Here is a 21,585-nt window from a genome sequence, read left to right on the forward strand (position 1 = left end):
CCGAGTCAGGCTGGTTTGATAGAGCCAAGTGGGTCCTGCATTCTGCCAGGCAGAAGATGGCCAGGCCAGTTTTACTTCAAGGGAGAAGGGCCGTGGTTTGTGTTGGGGGCCTGTGGCTGGGAATGGCCGGCTGGCTCCTTAAAATCCACGCTGCGCATGATGGTTCCCAGACCCAAGGTGGCACCAGTGCTGAGTTGGGCTGGTTTAATAGAGCCAAGTTTCTCCTGCAATCTGCCAGCCAGAAGATGGGCAGGTCAATTTTTCTTCCAGGGAAAAGGGCCGTAGTTTGTGTTGGGGGCCTGTGGCTGGGAATGGCCGGCTGGCTCCTTAAAATCCACGCCGCACATGATGGTTCCCAGACTCAAGGTGGCACCAGTGCCGAGTTGGGCTGGTTTGATAGAGCCATGTGGCTCCTGCAATCTGCCAGCCAGAAGATGGGCAGGTCAGTTTTGTTTGCCAGGGAAAAGGGCCGTGGTTTGTGTTGGGGGCCTGTGGCTGGGAGTGGCCGGCTGGCTCCTGAAAATCCCCAATACACAGGATGGTTCCCGGATGAAATGTGGCACCAGTGCTGAGTCGGGCTTATTTGATAGAGCCAAGTGGCTCCTGCAATCTGCCAGCCAGAAGATGGGCAGGTCAGTTTTACGTCCAGGGAAAAGGGACGGTAGTTTGTATTTGGGGGCCTGAGTTTGGGAGTGGCCGGCTGGCTCCTGAAAATGCACGATACTCAGGATGATTGCCAGACCCAAGTTGGCAACACTGCCAAGTCGGGCTGGTTTGATAGAGCCATGTGGCTCCTGCATTCTGCCAGCCAGGAGATGGACAGTTCAGTTTTAATTCCAGGGAAAAGGACCATAGCTTTTTTTTGGGGGCCTGTGGCTGGGAGTGGCCGGCTGGCTCCTGAAAATCCACGATACGCAGGATGGCTCCCAGATGAAAAGTTGCATCAGTGCCAAGTCGGGCTGGTTTGATAGTACCAAGTGGCGCCTGCAATCTGCCAGCCAGAAGATGGGCAGGTCAGTTTTACTTCCAGGGAAAAGGGCCATAGATTTGTTTGGGGGCCTATGGCTGGGAGTGGCCATCTGGCTCCTGAAAATCCACGATACGCAAGATGGTTCCCAGATGAAAGGTGGCACCAGGTCCGAGTTGGGCTGGTTTGATAGAGCCAAGTGGCTCCTGCAATCTGCCAGCCAGAAGATGGGCAGGTCAGTTTTACTTCCAGGGAAAAGGGCTGTAGTGTGTGTTTGGGCGCCTGTCGCTGGGTGTGGTCGGCTGGCTCCTGAAAATCCACGATACGCAGGATCGTTCCCAGATGAATGGTGTCACCAGTGCCAAGCCGGCTGGTTTGATAGGTCCAAGTGTCTTCTGCAATCTTCCAGCCAGAAGCGGGGTGGGTGAGTTTTGTTTGCCAGGGAAAAGGGCCGTGGTTTGTTTTCGGGGACCAGTGGCTGGGAATGGCCGGCTGGCTTCTTAAAATCCATGCCGCGCATGATGGTTCCCAGACCCAAGGTGGCACCAGTGCCGAGTCGGGCTGGTGTGATAGAGCCATGTGGCTCCTGCAATCTGCCAGCCAGAAGCGGGGTGGGTGAGTTTTGTTCGCCAGGGAAAAAGGCCGTGGGTTGTTTTTCTGGGGCCTGTGGCCTGGAATTGCCGGCTGGTTCCTTAAAAACCACGCCGCGCAGAATGGTTCCCAGATGAAAGGTGGCACCAGTGCCAAGTCGGGCTGTTTAGATAGAGCCAAGTGGCTCCTGCAATCTGCCAGCCTGATGATGGGCAGGTCAGTTTTACTTCCATGGAAAAGGGACGTAGTTTGTGTTTGGGGGCGTGTGGCTGGGAGTGGCCGGCTGGCTCCTGAAAATCCACGATACGCAGGATGGTTCCCAGATGAAAGGTGGCACCAGTGCCAAGTCGGGCTGGCTTGATAGTACCAAGTGGCTCCTGCAATCTGCCAGCCAGAAGGCGGGCCGCTGAGATTTTCTTCCAGGGAAAATGTCCGTGGTATGTGTTTGGGGCCCTGTGGCTGGGAGTGGCCGGCTGGCTCCTGAAAATCCACGCCGCGCATGATGGTTCCCAGACCCAAGGTGGCACCAGTGCTGAGTTGGGCTGGTTTGATAGAGCCAAGTTGCTCCTGCAATCTGCCAGCCAGAAGATGGGCAGGTCAATTTTTCTTCCAGGCAAAAGGGCCGTAGTTTGTGTTGGGGGCCTGTGGCTGGGAATGGCCGGCTGGCTCCTGAAAATCCACGCCGCGCATGATGGTTCCCAGACCCAAGGTGGCACCAGTGCCGAGTTGGGCTGGTTTGATAGAGCCATGTGGCTCCTGCAATCTGCCAGCCAGAAGATGGGCAGGTCAGTTTTGTTTGCCAGGGAAAAGGGCCGTGGTTTGTGTTGGGGGCCTGTGGCTGGGAGTGGCCGGCTGGCTCCTGAAAATCCCCAATACACAGGATGGTTCCCGGATGAAATGTGGCACCAGTGCTGATTCGGGCTTATTTGATAGAGCCAAGTGGCTCCTGCAATCTGCCAGCCAGAAGATGGGCAGGTCAGTTTTACGTCCAGGGAAAAGGGACGGTAGTTTGTATTTGGGGGCCTGAGTTTGGGAGTGGCCGGCTGGCTCCTGAAAATGCACGATACTCAGGATGATTGCCAGACCCAAGTTGGCAACACTGCCAAGTCGGGCTGGTTTGATAGAGCCATGTGGCTCCTGCATTCTGCCAGCCAGAAGATGGACAGTTCAGTTTTAATTCCAGGGAAAAGGACCATAGCTTTTTTTTGGGGGCCTGTGGCTGGGAGTGGCCGGCTGGCTCCTGAAAATCCACGATACGCAGGATGGCTCCCAAATGAAAAGTTGCATCAGTGCCAAGTCGGGCTTGTTTGATAGTACCAAGTGGCGCCTGCAATCTGCCAGCCAGAAGATGGGCAGGTCAGTTTTACTTCCAGAGTAAAAGGCCATAGATTTGTTTGGGGGCCTGTGGCTGGGAATGGCCGGCTGGCTCCTAAAAATCCACGCCGCGCATGATGGTTCCCAGACCCAAGGTGGCACCAGTGCCGAGTTGGGCTGGTTTGATAGAGCCAAGTGTCTCCTGCAATCTGCCAGCCAGAAGGTGGACAGGTCAGTTTTACTTCCAGGGAAAAGGGCCGTGGTATATGTTTGGGGGCCTGAGGCTTGGAGTGGCCGCATGGCTTCTGAAAATCCACGATACGCAGGATGGTTCCCAGATGAAAGGTGGCACCAGTGCCGAGTCGGGCTGGTTTGATAGAGCCAAGTGGCTCCTGCAATCTGCCAGCCAGAAGCGGGGCCGGTCAGGTTTGTTTGCCTGGGAAAAGGGCCGTGGTGTGTGTTGGGGGCCTGTGGCTGGGAGTGGCCGGCTGGCTCCTGAAAATCCACGATACGCAGGATGGTTCCCAGACTCAAGGGGGCACCAGTGCCGAGTCGGGCTGTTTTGATAGAGCCAAGTGGCTCCTGCAATCTGCCAGCCAGAAGATGGGCAGGTCAGTTTTACTTCCTGGGAAAAGGGCTGTAGTGTGTGTTTGGGCGCCTGTCGCTGGGTGTGGCCGGCTGGCTCCTGAAAATCCACGATACGCAGGATGGTTCCCAGATGAAATGTGGCACCACTGCCGAGTTGGGCTGGTTTGATAGAGCCAAGTGGCTCCTGCAATCTGCCAGCCAGAAGATGGGCAGGTCTGTTTTACTTCCAGGGAAAAGGGCCGTAGTTTGTTTTTGGGGGCCTGTGGCCTGGAATGGCCGGCTGGCTACTTAAAATGCACGCCGTGCATGATGGTTCCCAGACCCAAGGTGGAACCAGTGCCGAGTTTGGCTGGTTTGATAGAGCCAAGTGGCTCCTGCAATCTGCCAGCCAGAAGCGGGGTGTGTGAGTTTTGTTTGCCAGGGAAATGATCCGTGGTTTGTTTTCGGGGCCTGTGGCTGGGAGTGGCCGGCTGGCTCCTGAAAATCCACGACACGCAGGATGGTTCCCAGACTCAAGGGGGCACCAGTGCCGAGTCGGGCTGGTTTGATAGAGCCAAGTGGCTCCTGCAATCTGCCAGCCAGAAGATGGGCAGGTCAGTTTTCCTTCCAGGGAAAAGGACCGTAGTTTTTGTTTGGGGGGCCTGTGGCTGGGAGTGGCCGGCTGGCTCCTGAAAATCCACGATACGCAAGATGCTTCCCAAATGAAAAATGAAATCAGTGCCAAGTCGGGATGGTGTGATAGAGCCAAGTGGCTCCTGCAATCTGCCAGCCAGAAGATGGGCAGGTCAGTTTTGCTTCCAGGGAAAAAAATTGTAGTTTGTGTTTGGGGGCCTGTGGCTGGGAATGGCCGGCTGGCTCCTTAAAATCCACGCCGTGCATGATGGTTCCCAGACCCAAGGTGGCACCAGTGCCGAGTTGTGCTGGTTTGATAGAGTCAAGTGTCTCCTGCAATCTGCCCGCCAGAAGGTGGCCAGGTCAGTTTTACTTCCAGGGAAAGGGGACGTAGTTTGTGTTTGGGGTTCTGTGGCTGGGAGTGGCCGGCTGGCTCCTGAAAATCCACGATACGCAGGATGGTTCCCAGATGAATGGTGGCACCACTGCGGAGTCGGGCCGGTTTGATAGTACCAAGTGTCTCCCGCTCTCTGCCAGCCAGAAGATGGGCAGGTCAGTTTTACTTCCAGGGAAAAGGGCCGTAGTTTTTATTTGGGGGCCTGTGTTTGGGAGTGGCCGGCTGGCTCCTGAAAATGCACGATACTCAGGATGATTGCCAGACCCAAGTTGGCAACACTGCCAAGTCGGGCTGGTTTGATCGAGCCATGTGGCTCCTGCAATCTGCCAGCCAGAAGATGGGCAGGTCAGTTTTAATTCCAGGGAAAAGGACCATAGCTTTTTTTTGGGGGCCTGTGGCTGGGAGTGGCCGGCTGGCTCCTGAAAATCCACGATACGCAGGATGGCTCCCAAATGAAAAATTGCATCAGTGCCAAGTCGGGCTGGTTTGATAGTACCAAGTGGTGCCTGCAATCTGCCAGCCAGAAGATGGGCAGGTCAGTTTTACTTCCAGAGTAAAAGGCCATAGATTTGTTTGGGGGCCTGTGGCTGGGAGTGGCCATCTGGCTCCTGAAAATCCACGATACGCAAGATGGTTCCCAGATGAAAGGTGGCACCAGTGCCGAGTCGGGCTGGATTGATAGAGCCATGTGGCTCCTGCAATCTTCCAGCCAGAAGCGGGGTGGGTGAGTTTTGTTTGCCAGGGAAAAGGGCCGTGGTTTGTTTTCGGGGACCATTGGCTGGGAATGGCCGGCTGGCTTCTTAAAATCCATGCCGCGCATGATGGTTCCCAGACCCAAGGTGGCACCAGTGCCGAGTCGGGCTGGTGTGATAGAGCCATGTGGCTCCTGCAATCTGCCAGCCAGAAGCGGGGTGGGTGAGTTTTGTTCGCCAGGGAAAAAGGCCGCTGGTTTTTTTTCTGGGTCCTGTGGCCTGGAATTGCCGGCTGGTTCCTTAAAAACCACGCCGCGCAGAATGGTTCCCAGATGAAAGGTGGCACCAGTGCCGAGTCGGGCTGTTTTGATAGAGCCAAGTGGCTCCTGCAATCTGCCAGCCTGATGATGGGCAGGTCAGTTTTACTTCCAGGGAAAAGGGCTGTAGTGTGTGTTTGGGGGCCTGTGGCTGGGAGTGGCCGGCTGGCTCCTGAAAATCCACGATACGCAGGATGGTTCCCAGATGAAAGGTGGCACCAGTGCCAAGTCGGGCTGGCTTGATAGAGCCAAGTGGCTCCTGCAATCTGCCAGCCAGAAGGCGGGCCGCTGAGATTTTCTTCCAGGGAAAATGGCCGTGGTATATGTTTGGGGCCCTGTGGCTGAGAGTGGCCGGCTGGCTCCTGAAAATCCACGATACGCAAGATGCTTCCCAGATGAAATTTGGAACCAGTGCCGAGTCAGGCTGGTTTGATAGAGCCAAGTGGGTCCTGCATTCTGCCAGGCAGAAGATGGGCAGGCCAGTTTTACTTCCAGGGAAAAGGGCCGTAGGTTGTGTTTGGGGGCCTGTGGCTGGGAGTGGCCGGCTGGCTCCTTAAAATCCATGCCGCGCATGATGGTTCCCAGACCCAAGGTGGCACCAGTGCTGAGTTGGGTTGGTTTGATAGAGCCAAGTTGCTCCTGCAATCTGCCAGCCAGAAGATGGGCAGGTCAATTTTTCTTCCAGGGAAAAGGGCCGATGTTTGTGTTGGGGACCTGTGGCTGAGAATGGCCGGCTAGCTCCTTAAAATCCACGCCGCGCATGATGGTTCCCAGACCCAAGGTGGCACCAGTGCCGAGTCGGGCTGGTTTGATAGAGCCATGTGGCTCCTGCAATCTGCCAGCCAGAAGATGGGCAGGTCAATTTTACTTCCAGGGAAAAGGGCCGTAGTTTGTGTTTGGGGGCCTGTGGCTGGGAGTGGCCGGCTGGCTCCTGAAAATCCACGCCGCGCAGGATGGTTCCCAAATGAAAAATGGCACCAGCGCCAAGTCGGGCTGGTTTGATAGTACCAAGTGGCTCCTGCAATCTGCCAGCCAGAAGATGGGCAGGTCTGTTTTACTTCCAGGGAAAAGGGCCGTAGTTTGTGTTTGGGGGCCTGTGGCTTGGAATGGCCGGCTGGCTCCTTAAAATCCACGACACGCAGGATGGTTCCCAGATGAAAGGTGGCACCAGTGCCGAGTTGGGCTGGTTTGATAGAGCCATGTGGTTCCTGCAATCTGCCAGCCAGAAGATGGGCAGGTCAGTTTTACTTCCTGGGAAAAGGGCCGTAGTTTGTGTTTGGGGGCCTGTGGCTGGGAGTGGCCGGCTGGCTCCTGAAAATCCACGATACGCAGGATGGTTCCCAGACCCAAGGGGGCACCAGTGCCAAATCGGGCTGGTTTGATAGATCCAAGTGGCTCCTGCAATCTGCTAGCCAGAAGATGAACAGGTCAGTTTTACTTCCAGGGAAAAGGACCATTGCTTTTTTTGGGGGCCTGTGGCTGGGAATGGCCATCTGGCTCCTGAAAATCCACGATACGCAGGATGGTTCCCAGATGAAGGGTGGAACCAGTGCCGAGTTGAGTTGGTTTTATAGAGCCAAGAGTCTCCTGCAATCTGCCAGCCAGAAGATGGGCAGGTCAGTTTTACTTCCAAGGAAAAGGGTGGTAGTTTTTGTTCGGGGGCTTGTGGCTGGGAGTGGGCAGCTGGCAACCGAAAATCCACGATACACAGGATGGTTCCCAGATGAAAGCTGGCACCAGTGCCGAGTCGGGCTGGTTTGATAGAGCCAAGTGGCTCCTGCAATCTGCCAGCCAGAAGAGGGGTGTGTGAATTTTGTTTGCCAGGGAAAGGGCTGTGGTTTTTTTCTGGGGCCTGTGGATCGGAATGACCGGCTGGCTCCTGAAAATCCACGCCGCTCAGGATGGTTCCCAGAGCCAAGGGGGCACCAGTGCCGAGTCGGGCTGGTGTGATAGAGCCAAGTAGCTCCTGCAATCTGCCAGCCAGAAGCGGGGTGGGTGAGTTTTGTTTGGCAGGGAAAAGGCCCACAGTTTTTGTTTGGGGGCCTCTGGCTGGGAGTGCCCTGCTGGCTCCTGAAAATCAACGATACGCAGGATGATTCCCAGACCAAAGGGGCACCAGTGCCGAGTCGGGCTGGTTTGATAGAGCCAAGTGGCTCCTGCAATCTGACAGCCAGAAGATGGGCAGGTGAGTTTTCCTTCCAGGGAAAAGGGCTGTAGTTTTTGTTTGGGGTCCTGTGGCTGGGAGTGGCCTACTGGCTCCTGAAAGTCCACGATACGCAGGATGGTTTCCAGACCCAAGGTGGCACCGGTGCCGAGTCGGGCTGGTTTGGTAGAGCCAAGTGGCTCCTGCAATCTGCCAGCCAGAAGCGGGGTGGGTGAATTTTGTTTGCCAGGGAAAAGGGCCGTGGTTTGTTTTCAGGGCCTGTGGCTGGGAGTGGCCGGCTGGCTCCTGAAAATCCACGCCGCGCAGGAAGGTTCCCAGACCCAAGGGGGCACCAGTGCCGAGTCGGGCTGGTTTGATAGAGCCAAGTGGCTCCTGCAATCTGCCAGCCAGAAGATGGGCAGGTCAGTTTTACTTCCAGGGAAAAGGGCCGTAGGTTTTGTTTGGGGGCCTGCGGCTGGGAATGGCCGGCTGGCTCCTGAAAATCCACGATACGCAGGATGGTTCCCAAATGAAAAATGTCACCAGAGCCAAGTCGGGCTGGTTTGATAGTACCAAGTAGCTGCTGCAATCTGCCAGCCAGAAGATGGGCAGGTCTGTTTTACTTCCACGGAAAAGGACCGTAGTTTTTGTTTGGGGGCCTGCGGCTGGGAATGGCCGGCTGGCTCCTGAAAATCCACGCCGCGCTTGATGGTTCCCAGACCCAAGGTGGAACCAGTGCCAAGTTGGGCTGGTTTGATAGAGTCAAGTTGCTCCTGCAATCTGCTAGCCAGAAGATGGGCAGGTCAATTTTACTTCCAGGGAAAAGGGCCGTAGTTTGTGTTTGGGGGCCTGTGGCTGGGAATGGCCGGCTGGCTCCTGAAAATCCACGCCGCGCATGATGGTTCCCAGACCCAAGGTGGCACCAGGTCCGAGTTGGGCTGGTTTGATAGAGCCATGTGGCTCCTGCAATCTGCCAGCCAGAAGATGGGCAGGTCAGTTTTACTTCCAGGGAAAAGGGCCGTAGGTTGTGTTTGGGGGCCTGTGGCTGGGAGTGGCCATCTGGCTCCTTAAAATCCACGCCGCGCATGATGTTTCCCAGACCCAAGGTGGAACCAGTGCCGAGTTGGGCTGGTGTGATAGAGCCATGTGTCTCCTGCAATCTGTCAGCCAGAAGCGGGGTCGCAGAGTTTTGTTTGGCAGGGAAAAAGGCCGTGGTTTTTTTTCCGGGGCCTGTGGCCTTAAATGGCCAGCTGGTTCCCAAAAATCCACGCCGCGCAGGATGGTTCCCAGATGAAAGGTGGCACCAGTGCCCAGTCAGGCTGTTTTGATAGAGCCAAGTGGCTCCTGCAATCTGCCAGCCAGATGATGGGCAGGTCTATTTTACTTCCAGGGAAAAGGGCCGTAGTTTGTTTTTGGGGACCTGTGGCTGGGAGTGGCCGGCTGGCTCCTGAAAATCCCCGATACGCAGGATGGTTCCCAGATGAAAGGTGGCACCAGTGCCGAGTCGGGCTGGTTTGATAGAGCCAAGTGGCTTCTGCAATCTGCCAGCCAGAAGCGGGGTGTGTGAGTTTTGTTTCCAGGGAAAAGGGCCGTAATTTTTGTTTTGGGGCCTGTGGCTTGGAGTGGCTAGGTGGCTCCTGAAAATCCACGATACGCAGGATGATTCCCAGACCAAAGGGGCACCAGTGCCGGGTCGGGATGGTTTGATCGAGCCATGTGGCTCCTGCAATCTGCCAACCAGGAGCGGGGCGGGTCAGTTTTGTTTGCCAGGGAAAAGGGATGTGGTTTCTTTTGGGGGCCTGTGGCTGGGAGTGGCCGGCTGGCTCCTGAAAATCCACGATACGTAGGATGGTTCCCAGACCCAAAGGGGTACCAGTGCCAAGCCGGGCTGGTTTGATAGAGGTAAGTGGCTCCTGCAATCTGCCAGCCAGAAGATGGGCAGGTCAGTTTTACTTCCAGGGAAAAGGGCCGTAGTTTGTGTTTGGGGGCCTGTGGCTGGGAGTGGCCGGCTGGCTCCTGAAAATCCACGATGCGCAGGATGGTTCCCAGATGAAAGGTGGCACCAGTGCTGAGTCGGGCTGGTTTGAAAGTACCAAGTGTCTCCCGCAATCTGCCAGCCAGACGATGGGCAGGTCTGTTTTACTTCCAGGGAAAAGGGCCGTGGTATATGTTTGGTGGCCTGTGGCTGGGAGTTCCCGGCTGGAACCTGAAAATCCACGACACGCAAGATGGTGTGCAGGAAAGGTGGCACCAGTGCCGAGTCGGGCTGGTTTGATAGAGCCATGTGGCTCCTGCAATCTGCCAGCCAGAAGCGGGGTGGGTGAGTTTTTTTTGGCAGGGAAAAGGCCCACAGTTTGTGTTTGGTGGCCTCTGGCTGGGAGTGGACTGCTGGCTCCTGAAAATGCACGATACGCAGGAAGATTCCCTGACCAAATGGGCACCAGTGCCGAGTCGGGCTGGTTTGATAGAGCCAAGTGGCTCCTGCAATCTGACAGCCAGAAGATGGGCAGGTTTGTTTTACTTCCAGGGAAAACGGCCGCAGTTTGTGTTTGGGGGCCTGTGTCGGGGAATAGCCGGCTGGCTCCTGAAAATCCACGCCGCGCATGATGGTTCCCAGACCCAAGGTGGCACCAGTGCCGAGTCGGGCTGGTTTGATAGAGCCAAGTGGCTCCTGCAATCTGCCAGCCAGAAGCGGGGTGGGTGAGTTTTGTTTGCCAGAGAAAAGGGCCGTGGTTTGTTTTCAGGGCCTGTGGCTGGGAGTGGCCGGCTGGCTCCTGAAAATCCACGATACGCAGGATGGTTCCCAAATGAAAAATGGCACCAGTGCCAAGTCGGGCTGGTTTGATAGTACCAAGTAGCTCCTGCAATCTGACAGCCAGAAGATGGGCAGGTCAGTTTTACTTCCAGGGAAAAGGGCCGTAGTTTGTGTTTGGGGGCCTGTGGCTGGGAGTGGCCGGCTGGCTCCTGAAAATCCCCAATACACAGGATGGTTCCCAGATGAAAGGTGGCACCAGTGCTGAGTCGGGCTGGTTTGATAGACCCAACTGGCTCCAGCAATCTGCCATCCATAAGCGGGGTGGGTGAGTTTTTTTTGCCAGGGAAAAGGGCCGTGATTTGTTCTCGGGGGCCTGTGGCTGGGAATGGCCGGCTGGCTCCTGAAAATCCATGCCGCGCATGATGGTTCCCAAATGAAAAAAATGGCACCAGTGCCAAGTCGGGCTGGTTTGATAGTACCGCGTGGCTCCTGCAATCTGCCAGCCAGAAGATGGGCATGTCTGTTTTACTTCCATGGAAAAGGGCCGCAGTTTGTGTTTGGGGCCGTGTGGCTGGGAATGGCCGGCTGGCTCCTTAAAATCCACGCCGCGCATGATGGTTCCCAGACCCAAGGTGGCACCAGTGCCGAGTTGGGCTGGTGTGATAGAGCCATGTGGCTCCTGCAATCTGTCAGCCAGAAGCGGGGTGGGTGAGTTTTGTTTGCCAGGGAAAAAGACCGTGGTTTTTTTTCCGGGGCCTGTGGCCTTGAATGGCCGGCTGGTTCCTTAAAATCCACGCCGCACAGGATGGTTCCCAGATGAAAGGTGGCACCAGTGCCGAGTCGGGCTGGTTTGATAGAGCCAAGTGTCTCCTGCAATCTGCCAGCCAGGAGCGGGGCGGGTCAGTTTTGTGTGCCAGGGAAAAGGGATGTGGTTTCTGTTGGGGCCCTGTGGCTGGGAGTGGCCGGCTGGCTCCTGAAAATCCACGATACGTAGGATGGTTCCCAGACCCAAAGGGGTCCCAGTGCCAAGTCGGGCTGGTTTGATAGAGCCATGTGGCTCCTGCATTCTGCCAGCCAGAAGATGGGCAGGTCAGTTTTACTTCCAGGGAAAAGGGCCATAGTTTGTGTTTGGGCGCCTGTGGCTGGGAGTGGCCGGCTGGCTCCTGGAAATCCACGATACGCAGGATGGTTCCCAGATGAAAGGTGGCACCAGTGCCGAGTCGAGCTGGTTTGATAGAGCCATGTGGCTCCTGCAATCTGCCAGCCAGAAGCGGGGTGGGTGAGTTTTGTTTGGCAGGGAAAAGGCCCACAGTTTGTGTTTGAGGGCCTCTGGCTGGGAGTGGCCTGCTGGCTCCTGAAAATGCACGATACGCAGGATGATTCCCAGACCAAATGGGAACCAGTGCCGAGTCGGGCTGGTTTGATAGAGCCAAGTGGCTCCTGCAATCTGCCAGCCAGAAGATGGGCAGGTCAGTTTTCCTTCCAGGGAAAAGGGCCGTAGATTTTGTTTGGGGTCCTGTGGCCTGGAGTGGCCTACTGGCTCCTGAAAATCCACGACACGCAGGATGGTTTCCAGACCCAAGGGGCCCCAGTGCCAAATCGGGCTGGTTTGATAGAGCCAAGTGGCTCCTGCAATCTGACAGCCAGAAGATGGGCAGGTCTGTTTTACTTCCAGGGAAAACGGCCGCAGTTTGTGTTTGGGGGCCTGTGTCGGGGAATAGCCGGCTGGCTCCTGAAAATCAACGCCGCTCAGGATGGTTCCCAGACCCAAGGTAGCACCGGTGCCGAGTCGGGCTGGTTTGATAGAGCCAAGTGGCTCCTGCAATCTGCCAGCCAGAAGCGGGGTGGGTGAGTTTTGTTTGCCAGAGAAAAGGGCCCTAGTTTGTGTTTGGGGGCCTGTGGCTGGGAGTTGCCGGCTGGCTCCTGAAAATCCCCAATACACAGGATGGTTCCCAGATGAAAGGTGGCACCAGTGCTGAGTCGGGCTGGTTTGATAGAGCCAACTGGCTCCTGCAATCTGACAGCCAGAAGATGGGCAGGTCTGTTTTACTTCCAGGGAAAACGGCCGCAGTTTGTGTTTGGGGGCCTGTGTCGGGGAATAGCCGGCTGGCTCCTGAAAATCAACGCCGCGCATGATGGTTCCCAGACCCAAGGAGGCACCAGTTCTGAGTCAGGCTGGTTTGATAGAGCCAAGTGGCTCCTGCAATCTGCCAGCCAGAAGATGGGCAGGTCAGTTTTACTTCCAGGGAAAAGGGCCGTAGTTTGTGTTTGGGGGCCTGTGGCTTGGAATGGCCGGCTGGCTCCTGAAAATCCACGCCGCGCATGATGGTTCCCAGACCCAAGGTGGCACGAGTGCCGAGTTGGGCTGGTTTGATAGAGCCATGTGGCTCCTGCAATCTGCCAGCCAGAAGATGGGCAGGTCAGTTTTACTTCCAGGGAAAAGGGCCGTAGTTTGTGTTTGGGGGCCTGTGGCTGGGAGTGGCCGGCTGGCTCCTGAAAACCCACGCCGCGCTGGATGGTTCCCAAATGAAAAAAATGGCACCAGTGCCAAGTAGGGCTGGTTTGATAGTACCGCGTGGCTCCTGCAATCTGCCAGCCAGAAGATGGCATGTCTGTTTTACTTCCAGGGAAAAGGGCCGCAGTTTGTGTTTGGGGCCCTGTGGCTGGGAATGGCCGGCTGGCTCCTTAAAATCCACGCCGCACATGATGGTTCCCAGACCCAAGGTGGCACCAGTGCCGAGTTGTGCTGGTGTGATAGAGCCATGTGGCTCCTGCAATCTGTCAGCCAGAAGCGGGGTCGCTGAGTTTTGTTTGCCAGGGAAAAAGGCCGTGGTTTTTTTTCCGGGGCCTGTGGCCTTGAATGGCCGGCTGGTTCCTGAAAATCCACGCCGCGCAGGATGGTTCCCAGATGTAAGGTGGCACCAGTGCCCAGTCGGGCTGGTTTGATAGAGCCAAGTGGCTCCTGCATACTGCCAGCCTGATGATGGGCAGGTCTATATTACTTCCAGGGAAAAGGGCCATGGTATGTGTTTGGGGGCCTGTGGCTGGCTGTGGCCGGCTGGCTCCTGAAAATCCACGATACGCAGGATGGTTCCCAGATGAAAGGTGGCACCAGTGCCAAGTCGGGCTGGTTTGATAGTACCGAGTGGCTCCTGCAATCTGCCAGCCAGAAGGTGGGCCGCTAAGATTTTCTTCCAGGGAAAATGGCCGTGGTATGTGTTTGGGGCCCTGTGGCTGAGAGTGGCTGGCTGGCTCCTGAAAATCCACGACACGCAGGATGTTTCGCAGATGAAAGGTGGCACCAGTGGTGAGTCGGGCTGGTTTGATAGAGCTAAGTGGCTCCTGCAATCTGCCAGCCAGAAGATGGACAGGTCAGTTTTACTTCCGGGGAAGAGGACCGGTAGTTTGTGTTTGGGGGCCTGAGGCTGGGAGTGGCCGGCTGGCTCCTGAAAATGCACGATACTCAGGATGATTGCCTGACCCAAGTTGGCAACACTGCCAAGTCGGGCTGGTTTGATAGAGCCATGTGGCTCCTGCATTCTGCCAGCCAGAAGATGGACAGGTCAGTTTTACTTCCAGGGAAAAGGACCATACCTTTTTTTTGGGTGCCTGTGGCTGGGAATGGCCTGCTGGCTCCTGAAAATCCACGATACGCAGGATGGTTTCCAGATGAAAGGTGGCACCAGTGCCAAGTCGGGCTGGTTTGACAGAGCCAAGTGGCTCCTGCAATCTGCCAGCCAGAAGATGGGCTGGTCAGTTTTACTTCCAGGGAAATGGGCCGTAGTTTTTGTTTCGGGGGCCTGTGGCTGGGAGTGGCCGGCTGGCTCCTGAAAATCCACGATACGCAGGATGGTTCCCAGACCAAAGGGGCACCAGTGCCGAGTCGGGATGCTTTGATAGAGCCATGTGTCTCCTGCAATCTGCCAGCCAGGAGCGGGGCGGGTCTGTTTTGTTTGCCAGGGAAAAGGGATATGGTTTCTGTTGGGGGCCTGTGGCTGGGAGTGGCCGGCTGGCTCCTGAAAATCCACGATACTCAGGATGGTTCCCAGACCCAAAGGGGTACAAGTGCCAAGTCGGGCTGGTTTGATAAAGGCAAGTGGCTCCTGCAATCTGCCAGCCAGAAGATGGGCAGGTCAGTTTTACTTCCAGGGAAAAGGGCCGTAGTTTTGTTTGGGCGCCTGTGGCTGGGAGTGGCCGGCTGGCTCCTGAAAATCCACGATACATAGGATGGTTCCCAGATGAATGGTGGCACCAGTGCCTAGCCGGCTGGTTTGATAGGGCCAAGTGTCTCCTGCAATCTGCCAGCCAGGAGCGGGGTGCGTGAGTTTTGTTTGCCTGGGAAAAGGGCCGTGGTTTGTTTTCGGGAGCCTGTGGCTCGGAATGGCCTGCTGGCTCCTGAAAATCCACGATACGCAGGATGGTTCCCAGATGAAAGGTGGCACCAGTGCCGAGTCGGGCTGGTTTGATAGAGCCATGTGGCTCCTGCAATCTGCCAGCCAGAAGCGGGGTGGGTGAGTTTTGTTTGGCAGGGAAAAGGCCCACAGTTTTTGTTTGGGGGCCTGTGGCTGGGAGTGGCCGGCTGGCACCTTAAAATCCACGATACGCAGGATGATTACCAGACCAAAGGGGCACCAGTGCCGAGTCAGGCTGGTTTGATAGAGCCATGTGGCTCCTGCAATCTGCCAGCCAGAAGATGGGCAGGTCAGTTTTACTTCCAGGGAAAAGGGCCGTAGTTTGTGTTTGGGGGCCAGTGGCTGGGAGTGGCCGGCTGGCTCCTGAAAATCCACGATACGCAGGGTGGTTCCCAGACTCAAGGGGGCACCAGTGCCAAATGGGGCTGGTTTGATAGAGCCAAGTGGCTCCTGCATTCTGCCAGCCAGAAGATGGACAGGTCAGTTTTACTTCCAGGGAAAAGGACCATAGCTTTTTTTTGGGGGCCTGTGGCTGGGAATGGCCTGCTGGCTCCTGAAAATCCACGATACGCAGGATGGTTCCCAGATGAAAGGTGGCACCAGTGCCGAGTCGGGCTGGTTTGATAGAGCCATGTGGCTCCTGCAATCTGCCAGCCGGAAGCGGGGTGGGTGAGTTTTGTTTGGCAGGGAAAAGGCGCACAGTTTTTGTTTGGGGGCCTGTGGCTGGGAGTGGCCGGCTGGCACCTTAAAATCCACGATACGCAGGATGATTACCAGACCAAAGGGGCACCAGTGCCGAGTCAGGCTGGTTTGATAGAGCCATGTGTCTCCTGCAATCTGCCAGCCAGAAGATGGGCAGGTCAGTTTTACTTCCAGGGAAATGGGCCGTAGTTTGTGTTTGGGGGCTGTGGCTGGGAGTGGACTACTGGCTCCTGAAAATCCACGATACGGAGGATGGTTCCCAAATGAAAAACGGCACCAGTGTCAAGTCGGGCTGCTTTGATAGTACCAAGTAGCTCCTGCAATCTGACAGCCTGTCGTGGGGTGACAGCCTTTATCCCAGTATCGTGTGTTATGTCTGGCAGCTGTGCCTTTTCCCCCACCCCCCCCCCCCCGGCAGTCTGGCTGTGGCGGGATGGGGAAGAGAGGAGGAGGGGGGGGGGGGGTGTGACCAGGCACTTTTTGGCTTTTGGCTTTGGCTGCTTGGCTTTTGCTAGCTGCTCCTTGCTTGCTTGCTTGCTTGCTTGCTTGCTTTTTGCTTTTGCGCTGTTTTTTTTTTTTTTTTTTTCCTTTATCTTTTGTTCTCTCTTTCTCTTTCTTACCCTCCCCTGAAGATACTGGACCGGCTCCGGATCCTGACCTGCAAGCTCCAGGACACCCGAAGCCTGCTAGAGAAGATTCGGCGCCCTCCACAACACAGTCTGGTCCCTTTTTCTTTTCTTGTGTTGGGGAGTGTTCTTTTGTTACTTGTAAATAAATAGGTTTTGTTTTCCACTTTGCTCCTCCGAGGAATTCCTTCCCGAACCCGGTGTTGGGGGAGGGGTGGTTGGAGGTTTGTTTTGTTCTGGGGGGCTCCCTCTTGGAGATTTCCCCTAATTTGTCCTAAACCAGGACAATAAATTCTTGGTGCGTTGGCCGGGAAGCCGGAGGCCAAAAACAGTGGAAAAAAAACCTATAACAATAATATTTTGGTTTTGGTTGTTTTGTGGGCATATTGGTGATTCATAATGTCATTTGGAGTGGAAGCTTGCCGGTTTTTCTGGTCCCTAGGGGCTTTTGAAGTTTTAATACCTTTGTGGTCCCTAGGGTTATTTCCTTACCCCAAAATAGCTCTGATGTTGTCCCTAATAAGTAGCTTTTGTAAGCGGGGGGCACTAACCAGAATAATCATTGTGCTGGCCTTATGTGTGATGATGTGTCGGATAACAGTGCTGGACTTTATTTCAGGAATGTATGGATTGTTGTCATGGCTGTGTACTCAGTTTGTTTGGGGAGAAGAAGAGGAAGGGGCTTTTCAGCCTTTGTCTTCCTTCTTCTCCTACAAATTGTTGACATCTCTATTAGAAAATACTGACTTTCCCCTGAGTTTGAAAGAAACCATCTTTCTGGCATTTAATTTATTAAGCCTTGTCTATACTGTCTGGAGTGTATATAAAATGAAAGCTGAGATTTCTAGAGGGGTTAGAGAGACTCCTGATTCAGGAGTAAAACAAAGCAGGAAAAATCTTGACTGGAGTGGGAAATGGGAATATATGGGCCAGACTTTAAAGGAATTTTCTGATCCTATAGACTGGGACTTTCCATCTGATCAAATTCAGAATCCAGTCGAGGTGGCAAAGTATTTGAGGGAGAAGTGCCATGGTAATACTAAGGAAGAAAGGATTACTGCAGTGAGCTGGGCCTTGGCGTTTGTTTACCGTACTCTGCTAGATACTGTGGAGCAGCAGATAGCAGAAAGGGAACAGGGAGATAAGTTGGCTACTATCCCAGTGACCCAGGCTGCAGCTAACATCCCAGGCTCCAGGCTAGCAGCTGAATCAGACAATAGGCCCCAAACCATGGCTGTTGCAGCTAATACAAGAGGTGGAAAGTGTAAAGGCAAGACCGATCGGAAGGTGGAGGATGATGACGATGATGCAGAAGAAGGACCCTCACCAAAATCAGAGGCCACATCAAGGGGCACAGAATCTGGAGCCAATATTGACTCCTTTTCTCTGAAGGACCTCAGAGGCCTAAGAAAGGATTACAGCCGACAACCTGACGAATCTATTATTAGTTGGTTAGTCCGCCTTTGGGATGCTGCAGGGGAGGTTACGATTTTGGATGGTACTGAAGTGAGGCATTTGGGATCCCTGTCACATGATCCTGCCATCGATCAAGGTGTGATGAGGGGGGCTAACCCTCACAGCCTCTGGGAACGGGTCCTAAGAAGTGTAGCAGAACGGTACCTGTGTACGGATGATCTCTATATGCAGCAGACACGGTGGAAGACCATAGAACAGGGGATCCAACGCCTGAGAGAGATGGCGGTTGCAGAGCTCGTTTTCTCAGATGACACAACAACTAGGAATCCGGACCTGGTACCATGCACTCCGATAATGTGGAGGAAACTTGTGCGACTTGGGCCACCTGAATACGCTTCCGCCCTAGCAATAATGAAGCGAGATGATACATATGAGACTGTGCTCGATATGGCAAAGAAGCTTCGAGCGTACGCAGATGCTGTGCATGGCCCAACTCATGCCAGAATTGCAGCAGTGGAAACCCGACTGCAGAAACTAGAAGACAAAATAGAGGAGAATCATAAGAAACTCCGGGAAGAGATTAAGGAGGACCTTATTGAAATCTCAGCTGTACAAATTAGAAGCCCTGGTGTCCAACGCCGGCGCTCCTTTGATGGGGAGAGAAGGTACATCCCACGGGCTGAGTTATGGTTTTTCCTGCGTGAGTCTGGAGAAGACATGAGAAGATGGGATGGAAAACCCACCGCTGCTTTGGCACAACGGGTGCGTGATTTGAAGAGAAGAGAAAGTATAACCAAAAAGATAGCAGCTCCGGTCGCTCGTAGCCGAGATGTTAAGTATGACGATGACGATGACATGTCCGATCCCCTTGAAGGAACTTCCAAGGCATATGCCCAAGGAAAGAAGGACAATCTGGCTTAGAGGGGCCCTGCCTCCAGCCAGGAAGAGGCACGGGAGAACCGGGTTTTTTGGAAGGTGTGGATCAGATGGCCTGGCACATCAGAGCCACAAGACTATGAAGCATTGGTTGACACTGGATCACAATGTACCTTAATGCCATCGGAACACGTGGGGACAGAACCTGTTTCCATCGCTGGAGTGACGGGGGGATCACAACAGTTGACGTTGTTGGAAGCTGAGGTGAGCTTGACTGGGAAGGAGTGGCAGGAACATCCAATTGTGACTGGTCCAGAGGCTCCGTGTATTTTGGGCATAGACTTTCTCCGGAATGGCTATTACAAAGATCCTAAGGGATTTAGGTGGGCTTTTGGAATAGCTTCAGTTGAGATAGAGGGTATTAAACAATTGAATACCTTGCCTGGACTATCAGAGGACCCATATGCAGTAGGACTTTTGAAGGTAGAGGAGCAGCGAGTGCCAGTTGCCACCTCAACAGTGCACCGCAGGCAGTACCGGACGAATCGAGATGCTGTGATCCCCATCCACAAGATGATTCGAGAGCTGGAGAGCCAAGGGGTGGTCAGTAAAACCCACTCACCCTTTAACAGCCCTATCTGGCCCGTGCGAAAATCTGACGGAGAGTGGAGATTGACTGTGGACTATCGTGCCTTGAATGAAGTGACTCCACCACTGAGTGCGGCTGTACCGGACATACTGGAACTGCAGTACGAGCTGGAGTCCAAGGCAGCAAAGTGGTACGCGACCATTGATATAGCTAACGCGTTTTTCTCCATCCCTCTGGCAGTAGAATGCAGGCCTCAGTTTGCTTTTACATGGAGGGGAGTGCAGTACACCTGGAACCGATTGCCCCAGGGGTGGAAACACAGTCCTACCATCTGTCATGGACTGATCCAGGCTGCACTAGAAGAGGGTGAGGCTCCAGAACATTTACAATATATTGACGATATCATTGTTTGGGGGAACACGGCAATAGAAGTGTTCGAGAAAGGAGAGAAGATAATTCATATTCTCCTGGACGCCGGATTTGCCATTAAGAAGAGCAAAGTCAAGGGACCTGCCCGAGAAATTCAGTTCTTGGGGGTGAAGTGGCAAGATGGACGGCGTCAGATTCCTGCGGATGTTATTAACAAAATCACTGCTATGTCCCCACCAACTGATAAGAAGGAGACACAGGCTTTCTTAGGTGCTATAGGTTTCTGGAGGATGCACATCCCTGAGTATAGTCAGATTGTGAGACCCCTTTATCTGGTTACCCGCAAGAAGAACGACTTCCATTGGGGCCCTGAGCAGCAGCAAGCTTTTGTCCAGATCAAGCAGGAGATCGCTCATGCTGTAGCCCTTGGTCCAGTCAGGACAGGACCAGATGTGAAGAATGTGCTCTACTCTGCAGCCGGGAGCCATGGTCTGTCCTGGAGCCTTTGGCAAAAGCTACCTGGCGAGACCCGAGGCCGACCATTGGGATTTTGGAGTCGGAGCTACAGGGGGTCTGAAGATAACTATACTCCAACAGAAAAGGAAATCTTGGCCGCCTATGAAGGAGTCCAAGCCGCCTCAGAGGTGATTGGTACAGAGGCACAACTCCTTCTGGCACCCCGACTACCGGTGCTGGGATGGATGTTCAGAGGAAAGGTTCCCTCTACCCACCATGCCACCAGTGCTACTTGGAGTAAGTGGATTGCCCTCATTACGCAGCGCGCTCGGATTGGGAAGTTAAATCGCCCTGGGATTCTAGAAATAATTACAAATTGGCCCGAAGGTGAAAGCTTTAGTGTCGCAGATGAGGAGCAAGAGCCAGTGACCCGGGTTGAGGAAGCTCCGCCATACAATCAGTTGCCAGTAGAAGAAACACGTTACGCCCTATTCACTGATGGTTCTTGTCGTGTCATAGGGATGAAACGGAGGTGGAAAGCAGCTGTATGGAGTCCCACTCGACGGGTTGCAGAGGCTACTGAAGGAGAGGGTGAATCCAGTCAATTTGCTGAAATCAAAGCTATTCAACTGGCCCTAGGTATTGCAGAGAGAGAGAGGTGGCCAAGGCTCTATTTGTATACCGATTCTTGGATGGCAGCCAACGCTCTATGGGGATGGCTGAAGAGATGGAAAGAGGCCAACTGGCAGCGCAGAGGAAAACCAATTTGGGCTGCGGAAGAGTGGAAGGATATCGCTACTCGGTTAGAGAAGTTACCTGTGAAGGTTCGCCATGTAGATGCCCATGTCCCCAGAAGTAGAGCTAATGAAGAGCAGCAAAACAACCAGCAAGTACATCAGGCTGCAAAGATAGGGGAGTTGAAGATAGATCTCGACTGGGAGCATAAGGGAGAGTTATTCTTAGCACGATGGGCCCACGATGCCTCAGGCCACCAGGGTAGAGATGCCACCTATAAGTGGGCACGAGACCGAGGGGTGGATCTAACCATGGACAGTATCTCTCAGGTTATTCGTGACTGTGAGACATGTGCTGCCATTAAGCAGGCCAAGCGACTGAAGCCCCTCTGGTATGGGGGGCGGTGGTCTAAGTACAAATACGGGGAGGCCTGGCAGATTGATTACATCACACTGCCCCAGACACGCCAGGGCAAGCGCCATGTACTAACCATGGTAGAAGCCACCACAGGATGGTTGGAAACCTACCCTGTGTCCCATGCTACAGCCCGTAACACTATCTTGGGCCTTGAGAAGCAGGTCCTTTGGAGGCACGGTACTCCCGAAAGAATTGAGTCGGATAATGGAACTCATTTTAAAAACAATCTTATTAATACTTGGGCTAGGGAACATGGCATCGAGTGGGTATACCATATCCCCTATCATGCACCAGCTGCAGGGAAGGTGGAAAGGTACAATGGATTGTTAAAAACCACCTTAAAGGCATTGGGAGGGGGGTCTTTAAAAAACTGGGAGCAGCATTTGGCAAAGGCTACCTGGTTAGTTAACACTCGAGGTTCCACCAACCGAGCGGGTCCTGCTCAGTCTGAGCTCCTTAATATAGTAGATGGGGATAAAGCCCCAGTGGCCCATGTCAGAGGTTTGTTGGGAAAGACAGTATGGATCAACCCTGCCTCGAGTACAGACAAACCCATCCGTGGGATTGTCTTTGCTCAAGGACCAGGTAATACATGGTGGATAATGCAGAAA

The sequence above is a fragment of the Zonotrichia albicollis genome, chromosome 18 (genome assembly GCF_047830755.1).
Source record: "Zonotrichia albicollis isolate bZonAlb1 chromosome 18, bZonAlb1.hap1, whole genome shotgun sequence".
Classification (NCBI taxonomy): domain Eukaryota; kingdom Metazoa; phylum Chordata; class Aves; order Passeriformes; family Passerellidae; genus Zonotrichia; species Zonotrichia albicollis.